The sequence below is a fragment of the Bos indicus x Bos taurus genome, chromosome 12, assembly GCF_003369695.1.
Source record: "Bos indicus x Bos taurus breed Angus x Brahman F1 hybrid chromosome 12, Bos_hybrid_MaternalHap_v2.0, whole genome shotgun sequence".
Taxonomy (NCBI): Eukaryota; Metazoa; Chordata; class Mammalia; order Artiodactyla; family Bovidae; genus Bos; species Bos indicus x Bos taurus.
The window spans coordinates 54,592,258-54,609,989 of NC_040087.1; the positions used below are offsets into that span (position 1 = coordinate 54,592,258).

Sequence of the window (17,732 nt, forward strand, 5' to 3'; positions counted from 1 at the left end):
TATTGTGGATAAGGCTCAGATTGGTTACTCCTTGTTTCCCTGTGGACTCTATTTCATGTTCATTAAGTTCTTTTAACTCACAACATTGTGTTGATTTGAGTGAATTAGGATCTGGAGGATAGAAAAGAACTCAAACTTTGGTTTCTGTGATAAGTATTGATTAACATTAGAAAAATAGATTTATAAATATCTAAGTAGCCAATGGGGCTTCCCTGATAGCTCAGTGGTAAAGAATCTGCCTGCAGTGCAGGAGATGCACGAGACTCCGGTTTGATCCTTGAGTGGGGAAGATCCCTTGGAGGAGGGCATGGCAACCCACTCCAGTATTCTGGCCTGGAGAATCTAAAGGACAGAGGAGCCTGGAAGGCTATAGTCCATGAGGTCGCAAAGCATCCAACACTTTTACGGGAAGATGTGGGACATTCCTAGGAAAGGGATACAGTCTTCGTTCTTAAATAAATTTACCATCTTATGTGAAAGGTAGACAAGCAGAGGTACCTTCTCAAACATGTACAGCTGCTGAAAAAATGTGTAAAACTCCCCTTGGTGTGTAAACACAGAACTAGGTATAGCCATTCTTACTAGGCAGCTGAGCCAGAAGGCATGAAAGATTGGAGCCAGGTGCTGTTAACAAGGAATGCTCAGTGAGGAAGGTGAATCTCAAGGGGAGGAATCGAGTTCCATGGTGATGAGGTAAAGAAATCACAGTAGGAAGAAGATCCAGAGGTCTCTCAGAAAGGCTGAGGTATTTTGAAAGTCCATTTTCAGAGATGTGTGCTTCTTGACCAAATTGAACCTTTGAGTCTAATTCTAACTGCTTGGAAATATTTCCTGGGTAATATATTCCCTTCCACCACCCCACAGCTTCTTCCAGCTACCAAGCCATAGATTTCATCAGAGCAAGGCTCGTTTTTTCGCTAGCCTTGGTATATTCTGCAGGATCCAGGATGTACTAGATACATTTTAATGGAACTGGGTTACCTTGAGCAGGCCCAGCCCTTGACATCTCCTGACCAGCTCACACCTTTTTAGGCCTCTATTTCCTGAGTTCCCCAGAAGTGCCCTGGGGATATTCTTAGACCTGTTTTAAAATCTGAAGCCTTTGCATAAAACAATACTGTCTCTTTGAAAGTCTACACAGCTGTTTTTATTGAGCAGTCATATTATGCTGGTTATGCTTTATTATTTTGGAGGCATATCAATCCTTGTTGAATGAGCCCAGGGCCTAAGCCAAACTTTTCAGAAAAAGCAGAAAAATAGAAAGTACAAATGGATATTATTTTTTCCCTGCTGGAAGGAAGAAACTGAAAGTCATATCTGCTTTCAAAATATTCATGAGAATTTGTAAAAAAAAAAAAAAAAAAGCCCCATCCAGGGTGTAGAATTATTTTTTCCTCTCCCCACCTAATTCATTTTTGGTTTTAACATTTTCTTTTCTCATTTCCTATGGAAACAATTCTAGGTTTCAAGACCTGCTGCTGCTTCTTCTGCAAATGCCTTCCATACATTTCACATCCAAGGGTTTTAGTCATGGTCACAAGGCAAAGGAAATGAAAATGCACCCATCACACTGGTTCACAGGCAGGACTAGCCCACAGAAGTCCCACTGGTTGGCCAAGGCTGGTTCAAGACTCTTTTTGCCAAGATGTTGCTGCTGCTACTAATCCTTTGGTGGTTCCTTGGAATAAAGCCCAGAAAGGACAAGTTAGTTTGGGCCATGATGGGGTTATCAGAAAAGCCCCAACACCAAAGACTCTAACCCTGATACTTGTGATCCTTACAATGGAGTTAAAACAAAACAGAAAATGATCCTGTTCTTGTAATCTTAGCTCTGCCCAGGTCACCATCTTGCCTGGCTGGTTTTGTTGATGGCAGCATAACGTGACTCAGATTCTAAAGGTGGAACTGTCTCCAGGACCGGGGAGTGGTGGATTATATAACCAACCCGGGGTAGTGTCAGGTTTATCAGAGGCTGATAGCTAACAGCTTACAGCTACTTGCCTTTGCCAGAAACATTCAGAGAGATCTTGTTTTTCTTTGTAAGGCAGAGTAAAAGGGTTCAAAATTCTACAGACTCAAATGAACACATGGTTTATGAAGATTTATTTTCCATGTAGAATATATGGTTCATTTAAAAACACATTCCTTAATAATCTCTTTTCCAGCTGTGCATCTATTCTTTGTCAAGGCTGGTGGATGGTGCAGGAAACAATATGTGTAATAAAACCCCTAGAATGCTGAGAATCAGTGGGGAGATAAAGGATCCATGTTTGGTGAATTAACAAGCAAAAAGTGATTCTAAGTAATGCAACCTAGACACACACAGGCAAAAGAAGACAAGGTGTCAAATATATAAACAGCAAAAAAAAATTTCATTTTATTAAGTAATAATAAAATCATTTATTTGCAATACAGAGAAACACCAAACAATTTAGTAATCAACAGTTAGGACTGAGATGTTTCGTTCTGTGACTCCCTCTGGAAAGGATCTGGGGTTCAGATTATGTCTAAAAGGCAGCAGGTTATTAAAAGTGATTTTCATTCTTTATCCCACCTCAACCCACTTATCTGTGTTATTGCTTAAGAGTGTTACAGACAAAGGTAAAGTAGGAGAGAGAGGAAAGAATAGCTTATAAAGGGGAATTTGCCCAGATCTAGTCTCAAAGAGTCCAGAAGATCTTGCATTTATCCAGGTTTTTCACTAAGTCAAAGAACTCTGGGAAGTCTAATCTAGATGCAGGCACAAGTGAAAATCTAAAGTGACCTGGAGTCCTTATTTATCTGCACTTTCCTCTTGGCAAAGGGCCAGAGTCAGTCCTATGCATGTTTTCGAGATTATATGCATGTAGGGAATAATTGAGTTATACATTATAAAAATGATTTTGACCTTAAGGAAAACCCTGTATTATGTTATTATGAATAATAATGATATATAAGTAGAGCATCATGACTTTTTAAAACATTATCACCGCTATTATTTTAATTGATCAAGCCAAACAATTTTTCAAAGTAAAGAACACATTATCCCCATTTCATGGAGCAATTCATGGAGGTTCTAAAAGGATAAATAATGTATGCAAGATAAATTAGAAAGTGAGTAACCCAAAACTCTTTCCATTTAAGGACTTTTGTGACTCCCTAAAATGTGTTCCTTAAAACACTACCCGTGTTTTTTTGTTGACCTTCGGTCACTAAGTTACATCCGACTGTTTGCAACCCTATGGACTGCAGCACATCAGGCTTCCGTGTGCTTCACTATCTCCAGAGTTTGCTCAAATTCATGTCCATTGAGTTGGTTTTGCCACCCACACATCTCATCCTTTGTTGCCCCCTTCTCCTCCTGCCCTCAATCTTTCCCAGCATCAGGGTGTTTTCCAATAGTCAACTCTTCTCATCAGGTGGCCAAAGTATTGGAGTTTCAGCTTCAGCCTCAGCATCAGTCCTTCCAATAAATATTCAGGACTGATTTCCTTTAGGATTGACTGGTTTGATCTCCTTGCTGTCCAAGGGACTCTAAAGAGTCTTTTCCAGGACCACACTTCAAAATCATCAATTCTTCAGTGCTCAGCCTTCTTTCTGGTCCAACTCTCACACTGTAAATGACTGGGAAAAATCATAGCTTTGACTATACGGACTTGTGTTGGCAAAGTGACGTCTCTGCCTTTTAATATGCTTGGTAGGTTTGTCATAGCTTTTCCTCCATGTTAGGCAGCATAATGGCCCTTCAAAGATTTCCATATCCTGATCCCTGGATCCTGTGAATATGTCACTTTTCATTGAAAGAGTATTTAGTATTGCAGGTGGAATTAGGGTTGCTAATCAGCTGATCTGAAAATAGGGAAATTATCATGGACTATCTGAGTGGACCCAGTGAAATCACAGAGGTCCTTCAAAGTGGAAGTGGAAGGCAGAAGAGAAGGTCAGAGTGATATAACATGAGAAGGACTTGATCTGCTGCTGATGGCTATGACAATGGAGAAAAGAGACATGCACTGGGGAATTCAGATGTCTCTGGAAGCTGGAAACAAGTTATGGAATATGCTTTCTCCTAAAGCCTCCACAAAGGAATCCTGACACCCTGATTTTAGCCCAGCGAGACCTGTATCAGACGCCTAACCTACAGAACTGTCAGGACATATTTTTAGGTTATTTTTTGTAAAATTTTATTTATTTATTTATTTTGGCCAAAAGGAATGTGGGACCTTAATGCCCTGACCAGGGGTTGAACTCAAGCCCCCCTGCATTGGAAGCATAGAGTCTTAACCACCGGACTGCCAGGGAAGCCCCTATTTGTGCTGTTTTAAGCCACTCACTTTGTAGTTATTTGTTACAGCAGCAATAGTGTATTAATCCACGAGTGCCATCACATGTTTTATTAAGAAAGCATTTCTAAGACAATGGTATGCTCCTAAAAGTTTAAGAACCAGATCTCCAAGAAAAATAAACAATTAACCTCTTCAGTTCAGTTCAGTCACTGAGTCCTGTCCGACTCTTTGTGACCCCATGAATTGCAGCACGCCAGGCCTCCCTGTCCATCACCAACTCCTGGAGTTCACTCAAACTCATGTGCATTGAGTCGGTGATGCCATCCAGCCATCTCATCCTCTGTTGTCCCCTTCTCCTCCTGCCCACAATCCTTTCCAGCATCAGGATCTTTTCCAATGAGTCAACTCTTCCCATGAGGTGGCCAAAGTACTGGAGTTTCAGCTTCAGTATCAGTCCTTCCAATGAACACCCAGGACTTATCTCCTTTAGGATGGACTGGTTGGATTTCCTTGCAGTCCAAGGGACTCTCAATAGTCTTCTCCAACACCACAGTTCAAAAGCATCAATTCTTTGGTGCTCAGCTGTCTTCACAGCCCAACTTTCACATCCAAATGTGACCACTGGAAAAACCATAGCCTTGACTAGATGGACCTTTGTTGGCAAAGTAATGTCTCTGGTTTTTAATATGCTACCTAGGTTGGTCATAACTTTCCTTCCAAGGAGTAAGCATCTTTTAATTTCATGGCTGCAGTCACCATCTGCAGTGATTTTGGAGCCCCAAGAAATAAAGTCTGACACCGTTTCCACTGTTCCCACTGTTTCCCCATCTATTTGCCATGAAGTGATGGGACCAGAAGCCATGATCTTTGTTTTCTGAATGTTGAACTTTAAGCCAACTTTTTCACTCTCCTCTTTCACTTTCATCAAGAGGCTTTTGAGTTCCTCTTCACTTTTCTGCCATAAGAATGGTGTCATCTGCATATCTGAGGTTACTGATATTTCTCCCAGCAATCTTGATTCCAGTTTGTGCTTCTTACAGCCCAGTGTTTCTCATGATGTACTCTGCATATAAGTTAAATAAGCAGGGTGACGATATACAGCCTTGACGTACTCCTTTTCCTATTTGGAACCAGTCTGTTGTTCCATGTCCAGTTCTAACTGTTGCTTCCTGACCTGCATATAGGTTTCTCAAGAGGCAGGTCAGGTGGTATGGTATTCCCATCTCCTTCAGAATTTTCCACAGTTTGTTGTGATCCACGCACAGTCAAAGGCTTTGGCATAGTCAATAAAGCAGAAATAGATGGTTTTCTGGAACTCTCTTGCTTTATCCATGATCCAGTGGATGTTGGCAATTTGATCTCTGGTTCCTCTGCCTTTTCTAAAACCAGCTTGAACATCTCGAAGTTCACTGTTCATGTATTGCTGAAGCCTGGCTTGGAGCGAGAATTTTGAGCGTTACTTTACTAGTGTGTGAGATGTGTGCAATTGTGTGGTAGTTTGAGCATTCTTTGGAGTTGCCTTTCTTTAGTGCTGTCAATTTCTATGTTGTAAATGTTCCCAGCATGGCTGCACTCAAACTCCCAGTTCTATCTGAGTTGCAAAGAGTAGCCTACAATCTCTCATTAGCTGGTACTGGCCAGCTGCAAGAGGCTACTGAAATATGTTTAAGAAACTACACACTTAACCCTTTTCACTTTGCACATTCGATTTATTAGAGGTAGCTCTTCAGATAAGACGTCTGCTTATTTCTACTTAACCCAGCATTCCAAACTTATGTGACAACATTCTTTCTCCAGAATGGTAGAACTTAAGTGGAAACTTGGAAAGTTGTTGATGACCTATTAGCCACTAGGTCTGCTGCTACTGCTGCTAAGTCGCTTCAGTCGTGTCCGACTCTGTGTGACCCCATAAGACGGCAGCCCACCAGGCTCCCCCATCCCTGGGATTCTCCAGGCAAGAACACTGGAGTGGGTTGCCATTTCCTTCTCCAATGCATGAAAGTGAAAAGTGAAAGTGAAGTCGCTCAGTCGTGTCCGACTCCTAGTGACCCCATAGACTGCAGCCTGCCAGGCTCCTCTGCCCATGGGATTTTCCAGGCAAGAGTACTGGAGTGGGTTGCCATTGCTTTCTCCAACTATATCTACTATCTCCTAACTTAGATTTTTTTAAGCTCTACCAAAACATTTACCAAATTCATGAATGCCTTTTATTTTCCCTTATTATCTATCTCATAATATTTGGGGCATATAAGTCTAGGGGTAATAATGTGGGAGAAACAGAAGTAAGGTATTTGTGGCTAACTCTCATCACTGACTGCCCACTTTGCAGGATTAGGCAAGTAGCAGCAAGCAGCTGATGAAAAAATGATCTCTATTGACATCACAGATTACTGACTGAGGATCTCTTCTCTTCTACCATGATCAATCCAAGTTGTCAACTGAGTGAGGGTCACCGTGCATCAAAGAGACCAGCTTTTGAGCCCTGGGTGTTAGTGTAATAGGATAAATGACATTTGCCCTGTGACTACTACTTGGTATAATTCCCTCTCCTGGGCTTTTCAGAAGCTTGGGGGAATCTTTTGATAATGATTTAATTTTTCTCCTGAGCTTGTTAACTCTGCTTATTAGCGGCATAGGGGTAGGGGTTGGGGTGCTTTAATCTTGCTAATTAACTGCATTTCTGTCTCTTCCTGTTTAGATAATTTCTCTTGGATGACTCAGTCTCTTTAGGGTAAATGTTCAGTCTTTCGGATTTATCAACCATCTCCCTGCCCTTCCCCAAGATGGTGTCGTATGTCTCAGGGTCGGGGGCCGGGGGGAGATCCTGTAATCCTGTGGTAGCAGCAAGTGGAGCGTCTATGAATGCAGGTCCTTGTTCTGTGTGCAGATCTGGGGCTCTGTGGTGAGGAAGTTCATCTGTGCGGCCCCCCTGGGGTCTGCTGACAAGTTCTGGCTCCACGCAGCCTCTGGGGAGGTCATGTTGATATCCACACCTGACGGGGGTGGGCCTGGCCGCTTGCTTGCAGTCTCAAGGCTCCATGCTCTGCTGCCCTCACTTCCAACCCAGACTTCCTCCAGCCTTCTCGACACTTCTGTGTGCTCTATTTGCTGCTTACAGGATCCAGGCATGTCCCATGTTGAAAAGTGCCACTTCAGGCTCTCAAGGGACGTCTCTCCAATAGCAGCATTGTCGTGTGAGTGGCATGTTGGACCAGACACAGAGACAAATCCATCAAATTCAGTCAAATTCGTCATCCTTCCAATTATACCAGAGAAAGTAGATCATTGACTCGTATTCTCAGATCTTCCAAGATATTGGAGGGTGCGAGGCAGGACTAAGGAATCGGGTTCTGCCATCATTGCCTAAGGCTTCTCTCGTTTTCACACTCTGCCATGCTCATCAAGTGACTCTGCATTGCACTTTCTTTCCAATTGAAATATATCTTAGGCTACATCTATTTCAATAAGCCTCATTTCTTAGCCTTCCTGGGTACTAACATATCCTTTCTTTACAAGGGAAGAAACTCTATGCAGTGGGGACTTCCCTGACAGTCCAGTGGTTAAGACTCTGCACTTCCATTGCAGGGGCCTCGGGTTCCGTCTCTGGTCAAGGAACTAAGATCCTGCATGCCACACAGCATGGCCAATAAGTAAATCCATAAATAAAATATGCATACCTAGGTGTGGTTTTTTCCCTTTAAGGAATCATGGAAAAACTAGGAAGTAAGGATTACCTAGGAGGAAAATACACTGACTTAATATCTTGGCTATTCCCTTTGTACCTTCCAATAGAACTGTGCTAATGTAGACATATAGATCCCACTGACACGCATTATGATATCACTTGAGAATTTCAGTAAATCTCAATTGAATTTTATACCTAATTGTGTGCATTCATTTGATGAATCCCTGGGAGCTAAAGTAGTATGATCCTTGTGGACACCAGTATTCATAAGATACTTTTAATAGACTCAGAAGATTAGACTCAGAAGAAAGAATGCTTTAGTTCCCAGATGAAAGGATTCCCCCAACATTCCTTTAGTAATTTGTATTTTGCTCTATTAGCACATATTATACCATGTTGTAATTAGTTGTTTCCATTTCTTCTTTCTCCTCTTCCAGCATCTCTCCATATGTATGTTAACCACACAGGACTACAAGAGGCAGAATCTTTTGACATTGATGTGTCTGTATCTTTCACATGTGTATCTCAGGTATTTGCCTGAAACACAGTAACTACTCAGTCTATGAATGGGTCAAGGGGTTTGCTAAGTACACTTTTAGCAAATAAGCAGCAGAGAAAAGAAACTTGTTTCATTATCAGTGTCAGGGCTCTGGTGCAGGCATGTTACTCAGCACAAACACCAACTCATGAGAAGTACATCATTGCAGGTTGAAAACTTCACTTGAAATAATTTTCATCAAGTTTGACAATGTACATTGTGTGAAAATGAAATATCCAACCAATATGGACATGCTGCTGCTGCTGCTAAGTTGCTTTAGTCGTGTCTGACTCTGTGCGACCCCATAGATGGCAGCCCACCAGGCTCCTCTGTCCCTGGGATTCTCCGGGCAAAAATAGTGAAGTGGGTTGCCATTTCCTTCTCCAATATGAACATGGGCTCTACAGTAATATTTTTATGACAAAATAAGCATAGTTGGAATAAGCAGAGGGTATCTAGATATTTCCTATCATCATTATTGTTATTGCTGTTGTTATTACTAGAGTGTACTGCTATTATCTCATTCAGTGGTAAGGAATCCACCTGCCAATGCAGGAGATGCAGATTTTATCCCTGGGTTGGGAAGATCTCCTGGAGAAGGAAATGGCAACCCATTCCATATTCTTGCCTGGGAAATCCCATAGATAGAGGAATCTGGTAGGCTATAATCCTTGAGGCTGAAAAACAGTCAGACATGACTAAGTGACTAGATAACAACAACAATAAATTACTGCAAAGGGTACTGCTATTAGCTCCAGTCAATAGCTCTTCTTTTTAAAATTTAAACCATTTTAAATTAAAAATTAATGCCTATTTATTGTAGAAAAATTTGGAAAGCACAGGTAGATTACAAAAGATAATTTACTGTGAAGATAATCACCATTAATAGTTCAATCTACCTATTTCTTTTAAAAATGACATCAAGTTGTATTTACTGTTTTGCATAGTGCTTTTGGTTTGACTTAATATTATTTTGACATCTCATATATTTTTCTTTTTCTATTCTAAATGCTAAATCTTACTGACTTCAATATATCTTCTTTCAATTTTTATGCAGTATTAGAATGTTTTTTTTTTCCCCCTCCTGGTAAAGAAAGAATTTGGTTTTATTTAGGAGAGTTTTCTTTCCACTATATTCAAGCAATCTGTGGTGTTTTTAGGGGTTCCTTCGTTTTTAAACATGAGAAATGATTTTTATTGGGCTATGCATTTGGTTCGTGAATTATGCCCTGGGCCTGGCTTTGAGTCATAGGCTCAATCATAATTGTAAGAGAGACCCACATTCTGCCATTAGATTATCTTAATACTGTGGGAACATGTTAGCCAACTCTCATGTCTGTTGTCCTGAATATAAATGTAAACTAATTTGTTGAAATGTGGACAGAGCTCATGCTGGGGCTTCAAGTAAAGAAAGTTTTTGCGCTGTAAACATGCTCTTCACAAGTGCGGGTGTTTCAGGAGCGTAGAACAGGTTCTGCTCCATACCTGAACCCCAAATGGTCTTCAGCCCATCTGTCCAACAGGTTGCATGAAGTGAAAGTGTTAGTTGTTCAGTTGTGTCCGACTCTTTGTGATGCTATGGATGGTAGACTGCCAAGATCCTCTGTCCATGGGATTCTCCAGGCAAGAAAACTGGAGTGGGTTGCCGTGCCCTTCGCCATGGGATCTTCCTGATACAACAGTGGACCTGTGTCTCACGTCTCTTACACTGGCAGGCAGTTCTTCACCACTGGGCTTCCCTGATAGCTCAGTTGGTCAAGAATCCGCCTGTAATGTGGGAGACTTGGGTTCAATCCCTGGGTTGGGAAGATCCCCTGGAGAAGGGAAAGGCTACCTACTCTGGTTATTCTGGCCTGGAGAATTCCATGGACTCTATAGTCCATGGGGTCACAAAGAGTCGAGCACAACTGAGTGGCTTTCACTTTCTTTACCACTAGAACCTCCTGGGAAGCCCAACAGGTTGCATAGATATAGGTATTTCTCAAAGAGGAAGTACCTGAGTCTCAGACTAAATTGATTTTCCTGGAAGCTAAACTGAAAATTTAAACCAAAATAGAACAATGCAAAAAAAATCCAAGTTCATTGTAATATCATAAGAAAACAGTTGCCATGTGTTTGTAATGTCAGATAAATATCACAAGTTAAGCCAAAGAGGACCATTGTACTTTGTGTAGAAAGAAGCTGTAAGCACATTAGTGAGAAAAACCAAGGTAGGTGGATGAGCATAGGGGAATCTCAGAGCGGGTAACTTAATAAGCACTTAATTGGGGCTGCTGCTAAGTTGCTTCAGTCCTGTCCGACTCTGTGCAACCCCATAGACGGCAGCCCACCAGGCTCCCCCGTCTCTGGGATTCTCCAGGCAAGAACACTGGAGTGGGTTGCCATTTCCCTCTCCAATGCATGAAAGTGAAAAGTGAAAGTGAAGTTGCTCAGTCGTGTCCGACTCTTCCAGACCCCATGGACTGCAGCCTACCAGGCTCCTCCGTCCATGGGATTTTCCAGGCAAGAGTATTGAAGTGGGTGCCATTGCCTTCTCCGCTTTATTGGGGCACTCTATATAAACTTATTAATTATGTACATATTCTTGTCCACATCATGGAGGGTCACGTAGCCTCTATCTGAGAAAATATTCTGATAGCATCTTTTGACTTTGTTTGGTTACTATGTGAGCACAAACATAATAACATTGCATTTATTTAAGAAAGCTGTATAATTAATCTGGCTATCAGAAGTGTCTCTTTTTAGAGTATAATTCTTGCAATTAGAACTAGGGAAATCAATTGACAGTGGGTATATTTTACTATCACTCTCTTGGAGGCAAATCTGTTTTCCTTTTGTTAAATTGGGAATTTGCAGTAGCACAATATAATCTTTGTGTAGCATGACAGGTCCCACAATTCAGCATAATTAGAGGTCAAAGATTGCTTGGGGATGGGAAGCAAAGTACATAATGACTAGTCACTGAAGAGTGTTTTCTAACTTTTCTACAAAGAATATTAATAAGATGATACAAATTCGGTAAGAAATATCTTCCATGAATTAGGCTGTACTATAAAACAGTTAACTACATTTGACATTGCTTTTGTGTGTGTGTATGTATGGGAATATGCTAGGTCACCATGCAGTGCAATTCTAAATGTCTTCTGAGAATCAGAAGCTATTAATACTAAGGAGTTGGGTCAAATTCTGGGGTTAGTTATTCATGGAAAGTGACATCTGCAAATTCAGTGTCTAATAAAAACATAAGGCAAGTAAGTAAATGTTTCCTTTTCTTACATTAATTTTTTTTGGTATGAGATGAATGTTATTACATTACCTTATTCTAAATGACTACTGCAGAGTGGGGAACGAAAATAACATTTACTTTTTATGTTTGTAAAGTGAAGTGATCTAATTTAATTTGCTTGTTTTAAATAAAAGACATTTTAATCGTCTTATAAACTAGGATTCTGTTAATTAATGGAGAGTACTGCAGAAATAGAATACGTTTCTGGTTTCTCTGCTGTGGGCAAAGATTTACTAAAACTTTATACAGACAATTCTAAGCGACCATGATTATATGTGTTGAGTGTAGAGGGGGTGTGTCGGGCTCACTGATGTTTAAGGTCCTTTGGGCTTTCAAATTCTCTGTGGAGTTATTCCTCAATGAAGTTTAGCATTTTCTAACTTGTTTAAAAGGAAGAATTTTCGAGTTTTTCTTCAACATTGCTGAAACAGAGTATTTGCATTATTTTAAAAATCTGTAAATTATGAATGAATTATTGTCCCATCTGTGCAAACGAATGCATAAAAATGCACCAGAATATTTGCTGCAAATTAAGCAATTGCATGTGTGTGTCTATATATGTGTGTGTGTATATATATATATATATATATATATACACACACATATATATATGTATGTATGTATGTTTTACCCAGAGTTAACTATGTTTCAGCTATGAGAAATTGAAATTTTCTTACTGAGTTTAAACAGCACGTCAAAACTGACCCAAAGTGATGGGACAATTTCTTAAGGTCTCAGTGGAGACTTTAAGACACACAGACTTTGGCACGCTGGCCCTTGAGAGTGGAGGTGGCCCTGGGGAGAAAAACAGCTGGCTTTCAAATGCTTCATTCTTGACCAACTCAGCCCTCCTCTCTGAATGCTTCCACAGGCTAGAAGCGGACTGTGTTCTAGTGAACATTTAAATCCCATCCAACGACTGTTGCCAACAAGGTCACCAGGAGGTTTTGGGTGATAGGGACAAGGCCACAGGCTGTAGAAAAAAAAAGAGAGAGAGAAACTAGGGTTATGTTATGACATTAGGAAATTTCACTGATTCTGTCAACAAATAGTGGTTGAATGACTGCAGAGTAGTAGACACTTGTGCTGTATCTTGTAGAGGGTCTAGCCATGCAGTCCAAAATGGAGCTACCAGTCACTGTGACTCTTTCAATGAATTGAAATAAATAAAGTCCAGTTCCTCAGTCTCTCTGGCCACTTGCCATGTGCTTGGTAGCCACCTGTGGCTAGTAGCTATCATATTGGATAGTGTGAATAAAAACATCTACATCATCACAGAGAGTTCTCCTGGGGAGTGCTGGGGAACAGTCAAAGACACGGTTCTATGCTGTTCATGTTAGTAATCCATTTTTAGAGATTATGCAAACAAATAGCTTCAATACCAAGCAGTGTGAATTAAGAGCCATTTGGGAAGTAAAGACAAGACACTTGAATAAGGTCAGAGGAGGAAAGATCAAATTGCAGAGAGTACTCAGAAGAGAGTTGCAGAAATTGGAGGATTTGATGTTGGAATGAAGAAAGAGTATGATTTAGGAGGCAAAGGTAAATTGAAACATTCCCTACATAAACAAACACTGGAGTTCAAGTGCAGAAAAGGATGGCAAGTAGGCTGGTGTAAAGAGAGATGTGAGCAACCGAAGCCATTGGAGTTCTGGCTCTGAACTTGTGAGCTAAGAGTTTGGTCTTTTTCCTAGAGGGATGGAGAAACCACTGGAACTTTTGAATAGGAAATGTGATCCAAGTATTATTTCAGGAAGCTATTTTTGGCAGCAATGCGCAGACCGGATCGGGTGGAGAGAGAAGGTGATAAACCACATTAATGCATATTGAAAATAGACCATATGTGCAGCTGTGAGGACCTGGGCTTGAATATCAGCAGTTCACTCTGGACGCATATTACAGTGACTCTTGCTTAAAATAAGCTTATTTTGTAACAGTATTCTTATAAACCCAGGTCTGTATGTCCCTAAATGACTCATTGCTGTGTATTTTTCTTTATCTTCACAGTCAGAGGGATGCAGGTTCCTCCAGATTCATAGAAGAACAATAGGAAGGACCAAGGACAAGAAGGTAAGATCAGTGGGAAAAATGACGGGAATGGAAATAATTCAGACTGAACAGAGAAACAGAATCCAGTAATTATAGAGCAGAAGTGATGAGAGAGATCTAGAGAGCTAAAAGCTCCCTCAGTGCTGGGTCCGTTCACACAGCGGTGCAGTGGAGCCGGCTTGTCCTGGCTGTATGTATGGGCTTCTCAGTTTTGCTCTCAGTGAGGTCTCGTGATGGGAGTGTTTACACTATGGAAATTGGCAGCTGCTACAAATCACAGCTTCTCCCACCCCAAGCTGTGCCCATCCAGCTGTGCTGCCACTGCAACCACAGCATCCACACAGATCAGCTTGATTTGTTCTGTAAAAGACAAGCTGGGAAACCAAAGACACTGTTGTGCCCACACTGTCAGGCCAGGGCTGGGGACACTGGTGCCTCACACCTAGAGTTGATAATTTCCGGTGCACATACGATCTACAGTAGTTTGTATTGTCGTGCACCTACGTCTGGAACTAGGTATGAACATGCTCCAAATGTACTTTTATTTTTTCTTTCTTCCTGTGCATGGAGCTGCTCAGGAATCACCCCAGGAGTGCGGATTCCCTCTTCCTTGTTTCCTTGGACACATTTTATGTAGCTTGACTAGTGATTTATGGACAGGAAAGCCATCTGCGTAGTTTCACTCTTACTAATTGATGTGCATGGCTTGTCTCCCTTTAAGTAGAGACTGTACATTTTTTTCTTTTTAAAGGGGTTAGGCCCCTCCGTAACTGAGTACTTTTCCTACTGCAGCTGTAGTGAGGAGGGCTGTGATGGCGGATGTTTTACTGTAACTACTGGCTGCCATGGGTTGAGTACTCATTTATGTTGCTGGTATTATCCTAAGCCCTTCGCAAGCATCATCTCATTTCATCCTCACCACCATCCTTTCAGGTAGCTCAAATGGCAAATAATCTGCCTGCAATGTGGGAGACCTGGGTTCAATCCCTGGGTTGGGAAGATCCCCTGAGAAGGGCGTGGCAACCCACTCACTATTCTTACCTGGAGAATTCCATGGACAGAGGAGCATGGCAGGCCACAGTCCATGCAGTCAAAAGGAGTCAGACATGACTGAGCAACTAACACACACACACACACACACACAGTAAGTCCCTTACCTAAGAATGAGTTTTGTTCCAAGAACATATTTGTAAGCCCAATGAAGTTAACCTAGGTACCCAACTAAAACAATTGGCTATAGTACTGTAATAGGTTTGTAATACAGTACCTTTCACACAAATAATACCTTGAAAAACAAGCACCAAAAAAATAAAGAAAATGATTTTCATCTTATAGTACAGTACCTTGAAAAGTACAGTAGTACCAGCTCCGTCACTGGGGCTTGAAATAAAGAGACGCTACTGCTATCCTCTATGCAGGAGGGCACAGTAAAGTACACAGTGCCACAGCCACTTGGAGAGGATGGAAGCACATGACAGTGTGCCCCAGACACGAGTGAGCATACAGGATTGGATATTTGAACACACGTTCGCCTCTTTGAAAGTTCTCAACTTGAAGGTTCATATTGTAGGCGTGCGGGTGTTTTGTATTCGCTCAGTCGTATCTGACTCTTTGCCACCCTTTGGAATGTAGCCCACCAGGTTCCTCTGTCCATGGGATTTTTCAGGCAAGAATACTGAAGTGGGTAGCCATGCTCTCCTCTAGGGGATCTTCCCGACCCAGGGATTGAACCTGTGTATCCTGTGTCAGCAGGTGGAGTCTTTACCCCTGAGCCATTGGGGAAACCTTTTGTATGTAGGGGACTTGCTGTATTATGTTCATTTGACAGCTGAAGACATAGGATCAGAGACCTTAAGAAACTTGCCCAAAGTCACATAAGTGTTTGATCTGGGATGTCAGTGGGAATCCCTCAGACCCCAGGCTGATGCTTCCCCACCAACCTGTTGTGTGGAGGAAAAACTCTTTCTTGGTGGTGATGAGGGCCTCTGGGATCCCTGAGGGGGTGAACAGTGACAGCTCAAGGGCTCTGGCAATCAGGAATGAGACTTTTTTTAGTGTGTGCATGGCAGAATGCTTTGCTCTCACCTTTATGGGCTTGTGGGGAGAGTCAGACCCAAGGTTCATCAGGACGCACAAGGGAACCTTGTTCGAGGGATCGCACGTCCTCTGAAACCTCATAGGTAATGAGTAGATCTGGTGCTTTTAATATAATGCCGGTGAGATATCCTAGATTGAGTTAGAGTCCCTAGAGTGAGAAAATTCTATGATCAAAACTTTCCAAGTCTTGCCTTATTCCAAAGCTCTCATATTTAAAAACAACAATAACAAATGGTTCAGGCGTTTCTGAGATTTGTAAGTAGGAAAATAATTATTTCTGATCTATGCCTAGAGTTGTGGGGGAGTAAAAGCGCTTTCTGAATACCTAGAAGGCTACAGAATGGGCGAATGACCAGGGTCAAAAACACACAACACAAACGGGCAAAAGGACCCAATTACAATAGCAAATGAGGTTTGCGGAACCGATAGCTTTTCATGAATTGGGTGTGTAATGTGGCAAAGCCATCTGCTTGTATAATGTCATGTTTGTGTATATTCACACTTACGCATGGACATGCATCTATTATAGTAACTCGGAAAAATACCCACAGGGTATGGAAATTCCAGCCTAGACTTGGGTTTACAGACATGCTTCCTTTGTTCTCAACACCCATGCATGTGAGAAACTGCAACTGGAGCACAGACTTGGCAGGCAGAACCTGTTCAGTGTTTTCTTCAATGCTCTGCTTTCTCTTCAGTGGTACCTATTTGAGGGGCACTAAGCAGACTCATGCTCGCCTCTCAGTCTTCCAAGGGGTATTGAAGACTTGTTTGGAGGACATAATTTATGCTGCGCTGAAAAAGAGCCGAGGCTGTAATGGAGCCCCGAGGAGCCAAATTCTCCAAAGCCCAGGATCATATTAATATGCAGTATTTCATTTACAACCCCCTCTAAGTAGGTTTGGGAGGATAATGCCTTGTTTAAATAATAACATGCCACGTTTTACCATTCAAAGTACTTTTACACAAATCATTTATCTCATTTTCTTTTTGAAACAACGAAGGAGATAAGGCCGGGATAATTACCTGCAAGAGAATCAGGAGCTCAGAAAGGTGAAGTGATTTACCCAGAGTCACATTGCAAGTTCTCAGCAAAGCCAAGATAAGAAGCTGTGTCTTCATTCCCAGCTCAGCTGGGTCTTTTTTTACCAGAATGTTAGTGCCTACAGCTTCATGGGTAGAATGCTGAAATTCTCAGCACAGCCTTTGCCTCTAAGCATTCTTTTCCATGGGTGGCCTTTACCATCATTTAGATTTTATGACCTTATGAGATGGCAGGGAATTTTGAAGACAAGTTTATAATTTAAACTTTTGGACTTTAAAATCTGACCTGAAAGTGTATCAATTTCTTAAACTAAATTTGCAAAATTAGATACAAGTTGCACATAATGACAGTGATTTTTGCTTTCTGTTTTTCATCCTTAGGCAAGGTTGTGAGTTTTACGTGAGATGGGAAAGCATTTGGTGGTCTTGGGCAGTGGCACCCCACTCCAGTACTCTTGCCTGGAGAGTCTCATGGACGGAGGAGCCTGGTAGGCTGCAGTCCATGGGGTCGCTAAGACTCGGACATGACTGAGCGACTTCACTTTCATTTTTCACTTTCATGCATTGGAGAAGGAAATGGCAACCCACTCCAGTGTTCTTGCCTGGAGAATCCCAGGGACGGGGGAGCCTGGTGGGCTGCCATCTATGGGGTCGCACAGAGTCGGACACGACTGAAGTGACTTAGCATAGCAAAGTAGTGAATAAGGAGAGCTGACAGGGGTGCTACTAGTGTCAGAAATTGTTTCACTTAATTTGTAATTAAAGAGA

The 17,732-nt window shown here is 41.7% G+C and overlaps 1 long non-coding RNA gene across 2 annotated transcripts in view; it reads left to right on the top strand.

Annotated features, from left to right (window-relative positions):
* The window catches only part of LOC113902456, a 220,785-nt gene extending 203,317 nt beyond the window's left edge, over window positions 1–17,468 (top strand). For both annotated transcript variants that reach the window (XR_003513827.1, XR_003513828.1), the window contains 2 exons: window positions 13,782–13,844; window positions 17,346–17,468. This is a non-coding gene — a long non-coding RNA (uncharacterized LOC113902456). The remainder of the gene's footprint in view (window positions 1–13,781; window positions 13,845–17,345) is intronic.
* The last annotated feature ends 264 nt before the right edge of the window (window positions 17,469–17,732 follow it).